The sequence below is a fragment of the Haliotis rubra genome, unplaced genomic scaffold (assembly GCF_003918875.1).
Source record: "Haliotis rubra isolate DU_JTF1 unplaced genomic scaffold, ASM391887v1 Scf1264, whole genome shotgun sequence".
Taxonomy (NCBI): Eukaryota; Metazoa; Mollusca; class Gastropoda; order Lepetellida; family Haliotidae; genus Haliotis; species Haliotis rubra.
Window position 1 is genome coordinate 174,457 of NW_025765186.1, and position 6,234 is coordinate 180,690.

Sequence of the window (6,234 nt, forward strand, 5' to 3'; positions counted from 1 at the left end):
GTCATTGCATGGCCCCACAATTGAACTGGCAACCGCTGGGGTTTAAGCCAAGGTAATGGAGCATAGTTTGCAATGCCAACAGAGGACCCCAGGCAACTCATGCCTGCATGAAGCTCTGTTTGCATGTGAGACAGGTTTCACCTGGTTTCCAGTGGGTCACCGTGGTCCCGTGATTCTGTAGATCGATGTCATGATGCCTGGCCACTGGTGTCTGTGCTGTTGATCTTGCCTGTGCCTGTGTCTGAGTTTATGTGGGTCTGTGTGTTTGAAAATAACGTGATGCATTATGCCTTCATGTCTCTCTGTGTGCTCAGCCTGTGCTTGAGTTTACATGTGCCTGTGTCTTTATGTTTTGTCTGTGCCTGTGTTCGTTCTGTCTCTGCTTATATTTATGCCTTTGTCTCCTGTCTGCGCCTGGTGTCTGTGCCTGTGCCTGTGCCCTTTGTCTGTGTCAGCCTTTGCCTGCAAGTGGTGTCTGTAGGTCTGTTTCTGTGCCTGTGTGTGCTTCTATTCAGTTTCTGTCTGAAAAGTGCATTTATTCTAAGCTTCAAGCCCTGTGTCTACTTGCACTGTGCAAGGACTGCTTTGTTTCTGTCCGTGCTTCTGCATCAGGTTCCAGGCTTGTGTCGGTATTTCTGTCTGTGCCTTGTGTTTCAGCCCAGTTTGTACCTATTTGCTTTGGCCTTTATCTGTATCTGTGTCCGTGCCTGTATGTATGCTCAGGCTCTGTTCCCCGTGCCTGCACTGGGTCTGTTTCTATTTGACTGTGTTTGAGTCTCACCAGCGCCTGTAAGTCTGAGCAATACATGCGTTTGTTCAGGTTTTGTGCTTGTTCATGCCTGTGTCTGCCCCGGCCCACCACGTATTACGCCTTCTGCATGTGTGCCTCGTTCTGTGCCTGTGCTCAGCTTGTGCCTGTGCCCGGCCCATGGGAGCAAAGTCAGCAGCCTGCTTCAATGCCTGCCCGTTCCAAACCGTCTTTATGTCCATCTGTTTCTGCATCATGCCCTCGCTTCAAGCCCCTGGCAGTGCCCTGTACCCGGTTCCCCAGGTTTGTCTGTGTCCGTGAAGTGCCCGTTCTACCCGTGCCCCAGCCCCAGCCTGCCCAGGCCCTGTTTCTCGTGACCCGTGCCTTGCCGCGACGGTCTGTTCCAGCCCCTGCCCTGGTCTGTGCCCGTGCCCATGCAAGTACGTGCACACCCCGTGCCTGTGCCCGTCTGCACCGTGTCCAGGCGTACGTGCAACGTGCACGCCCGTGCCCGTGCCCAGCCCAGGTTCAGCCCAGTTCAGCCCATGTCCATGTGCATGTGCCTGCACCGTGCGCCCTGTGTCTGTCTGTGTCTGCCCACGTGCATGTGCGCCAGCTCCCAGTCTGTGTCTGTGTCTATGTGCATGTGCACAGCGCCTGTACCCGTGTCTGTGTCTGTCTGTGCCTGTGTTCATGTGCAGCCCCGGTGCCTGTGGCCCCGTCTTGCAAGCGCAGCCCGAAACTCATTCAGGTTCAGTATCTGCAAACAAAATTCCCAGCGCCTGTGCCCAGAAAAGCCCACGCCCCGGCAATGCTCTCGCAAAGCCCGCACCGCGCCCTATTTCCGCCCGTGTCTTGCCCGTACCAGTGCATGTGGTATTGATATTTCAAGAAACATTTTAGTCAGTCGTAATGATTGTACCATTATACCAGCCGGTGAGTTAATCCATTTTTAATACAAACAAGAGATTGCCGCGTCTTTATCGACAAGTTGAACTGAATTGTCATATTTTACAGTTCTGTGGCTAACAGGTAGAACATAGTTTCAGCAATAACCAGCGTTGATTTGATCGACCTGTTCGAGATCGTCCAGATCGACAAGAGTATTAGAACTGCTGTTCCAAAACCAGGCTCTACGAAATGATTTCAGCCCAGCAAACTTAGACTATTGCGTACAGCTACGGGTCATAGAAAGGAGTGCATCTCCTGCTCGAAATGTAAGCGACCAGCATCATTTGTCAGTTAGCCGTCCAGAGGATGCGCACATCCAACAAACCACCACATTTTCAGATGAGTCTATTAAGACTGGACTTAATTTGACAGGCAGTTCGATAAGCGAACGGTCGCGCAATAAATCTATCAATTTTCGCCCGGTAATCACGCGACGGTCGTTGGTAGCCATCGAAGAGGCTACGATGACTTCCCCGCTTTGAACATTGGGAATGATAGGGAGATATCAACCGCCAGGCGCCATAGGTCAATAATTGGCCGTACGCAGAATATTTAGACGAATCCGCCACAGCGTTATTGATATAAATCGTATTTATTGTATTTACGTCGCTTAAATGCTCACACCAATCTCTGTTTAAGCTCTCGCTGGACTCGTCAAATACCAGTATTAAACTAAGCATCTGCCATCTACATACAGGAAATATTTCAAGCAGCCGGTAAACGTCCAAAAACCCGCAAACACAAGGAAATTGATAATACCATTCTATTGCATTCGTACACTAATATTTCCGTGTAACACCATGTTGCGCAGGATATTGGTTGTTGTTGTATAATGCTGTGCCGCAGTAGTCCAGCTTATATGGCGGCGGCCCTGTAATAATCGGTCTGATCGCGATAATCCATGGATTCACAGCGACCATTGATCTACGTAATTGGGAGATAATTATGCGTCACGCAGCGTCAGCAAAGCCGACTCACCGATCCCGCGAATGCCTCTACGATTAAGTATAAATATTTTAGGCATTATTTACTACAGGAAGTAAATTACCAAATAGTAATAGTAACTCGACAATCAACACTAAAATGAGCCGGCGAATTATTTATCGAGAAACGATTTTACGGCAGTGAAGCTTAGAAGCAGATGAAGCGGTAGAAGGTTTGCAGCTGATCTCGGATATATTTATCTTCAATATCGTGGATGTATAAGGCGACAAACTTTAATTAAAATGGTACTAAACTTCTTAAACAATTTCACTTTTTCTGGCGTATCGCAAACGCCGTAAATTGAAGGTTGATCCTGCGTACATATGTTGAAGTTTTAGAACATTTACATGATCGTTTACGCGTCCTGTAAACGATGTTTGATGAAGGTGAGGGTGTACCAAAACAAACAGGGGACAACTTAGTCGCCAATCACAGCGTGTAGTTTGTCCCGATGATGTTTATACTAAACTTCATCATTTATATAAAACATCACCGACAAGGTTACTAAGCCCAATACACGGTGGAGTTCGGATTTCTTCCATAATAACAAAGTACATATATTGTTATTAACTTTCTCAAACGGTTTATATATATGTAAAATCGAAAGAGCTTTTCTACTTTAATTCTTCTTAAAGTCATTTCATTTTCCTAGCTGCCGCTCGTCGGTAATAAAACGAAAATATCCTCCAACCACCAGAATGGCCTGCTTCGTCATCATTATTGTTTAGCAGGATATCATTTATAATCCAACAGGTCTTAGTATGCGATTGAACGCTATTACGCACCTTCATCTTTCCTACCCGCAACCATTTTCACTGGCAAAAAGATCTACCGGGTGTTGAGTCGGCGATTATTTCACCACCGCCCGCCATTCACACTATTCACCGGTTTTGTTGTAGTCGTTAAGGAAGTCCCCGTTTCATCCGCATCCCAAATCATAAACGTCAAATCCGCCACAGTTATCAACTGTTCCAGCCCCAAACCCGGTAGTTGACCTCCTATCCAGCCAGGGTCATGTCCGGTCATGAACTCAGCATACCATTCCAGTTCCCGCAAGCAACCATCCCCGGCAAAACGTTGCCGCACATCCGGTTTCGCCGGCGACACCGCAAAGCAAGAGTGAGTGAGTGAGTATGGGTCACAACCATCCTTTCGGTAATATCCCGTTAACATTTTGCGGCACACCATAAATGCATGCCCGACGTTGTACGTTTTACGTAAACTGGTCTGCCCCGCCCACTGAGCGGACGTCAACCACCAGGGCTACCCCAATCGCCCCAGCGAAGCGGCAATAAGAATAAGCACATGTCGCCGAAGATCCAAATCCGCCACAAACATGAGCAGAATAAATAAAACCACGGCCGCGCATTATATTGCGTTACGTTTAGTGTTGGTGTTGCCACCTATAAACAGATCTACCGGTTCGAATCGGCATTATCCCTGACATTCATACGACAAATGAAAATGTTGTTGTTCCGTCCTTTAAAACATTTGTAATCTAGAAAGGTGGGGAACGTTTAGGAATAGCACATTCGGGTTCAGTGGCGGCATGAAGGAAAATGCCGGAGATTGCATGAGCTGGAGTGACAAGTGGGCCGACTAATCAACAATATGGCAGATTAAAGTACGATCGTTCTAGAAGAAGTGGTTATTGAAGAAAAATGTCGATTGTGGGCGAGCTGCAGTACGCGCGAACACGGACCTGCAATGACAGCAAAACATGGCATAGTGCCTATTCAGGCGATAGCGGTGCTGCTTGATTAGGCGGAGCTGCAGACAAGTGGTTGGATTTGGACTCAACAGCAACATGCAGACAGTGCCGATCGTCTAGTATATGATGAAGAAAATGTTTGATTAGGCGGAGCTGCAGTGACAAGCGGCTGGACGACCGCCTACAGCCAAATATGCAGACAGTACACCAGTCTCAGTATGGCGATACTGAAGAAAATACGATTAGTGAGCTGCAGTGACAAGTGGAGCGACGACCTAACACGCAAAGATGCAGACAGTACGATCAGTTCAGCAGGATGAAGAAAATGTTTGATTGTATGTTTGGCGGCGGTTACCGGACTCATTACAGAATGCGGTATAGCGGCCATTCGTAGTTCAGCTTTACATGAAGAAAAACGTTTGATTGTAAGGAGCCGGTGTAGTGACAAGGGTTAATGGACCAATACGCAGAATGCAGACAGCCGTTCGCCCAGCATATACAGCCAGTGCCGTTTGATTGTAAGGAGCCAGTGACAAGCGGTTGGACGGACTCCAACACAGCAACATGCAGAGAAAATATTCAGTTCTATATGATGAAGAAATGTTTGATTAGGTGATTGCAGCATGGCGGTTGATTTTGACTCCAAATACGGCAACATTATGGTGACAGCATTGACCGGCCCAGTACAGCTGAAAAATGTTTGATTGGCGCATTTTCGCAGTGACAAGCGGCGACGTATCCTAATACAGCAGAATGCAGACAGTACTGACCAGTTCACATGATGAAGAAAGCGCCGGACAGGGCGTATTTGTAAAGCATGTGCTGCTGGATTTTGATCCTCCCACAGCAAAATGGCGGTAGACAGTACGATCAGTTCAGTTATGATGAAGAAAGGTTTATCAGCGAGCCAGTACGCCAGCGGTTAATGGACCAACATTGTTAAATGTCGATGACAGTACCAGCCCGGTACATGATGAAGAAAATGTTGATTGTAAGGAGCTGTAGTGATATGGTTGACGGATCTAACACAGCAGAATGCAGATGAAGTACTGGCGAGTTCAAAAGCATATGAAGAAATGTTTGATTGTAAGGAGCTGTAGTGACGTGCTGCTGACGACCAAATGGACAGCAGGAATGGCGACAGCATTGATCAGTTCAGTACATGATGAAGAAAATGTTTGATTGTAAGAGTTGTAGGATAAGTGGAGACCAAACACAGCAACACGATGTGCAGAAAATGATCAGTTCAGTGGCATAGCGGCACGCTTTGATTGTGGTGATTGCAAAGTGGACAAGTGGTTGGACGGACTCAACACAGCAACATGCAGACAGTACGACCTGCCCAGCATATGCATGAAGAAAAATGTTTGATTGTAAGGAGCTGTGCAGCATGCTGTTGATGACCAAACACAGCAGCCGATGATGGTGCGCTTAATCAGCGCCCAACACATGGTTTGGCACGATTTGCGAGCCAGCATGGCAGCCCCATTTTGACCCACACAAAGCATATACGACCGCCCGCGACAGCGAAAAATGCCGATCAGGCGAGTCGCAAAAGCATGCTACCGGACGACCCATCACGCGATGGACAGCATTGTTCGCGAAGTTCTGAAGTGTTATTTACAGCACATGATGTACATTTGGCATGTAAGCGGCCGACGGACCCCACCATGGTGCCATGGCGGTACGATCGAAGTCTGCGGCATATTGAAAATACGGACAAAGGTTTTGCGCATGCTGCCGGACGATTCCAACCATGATGGCATGCGTCGATCGTTCCAGTATATGATGAAGAAATGTTTGATTTGTAAGGGCCACGTAACCGAACGAAGCACATCAA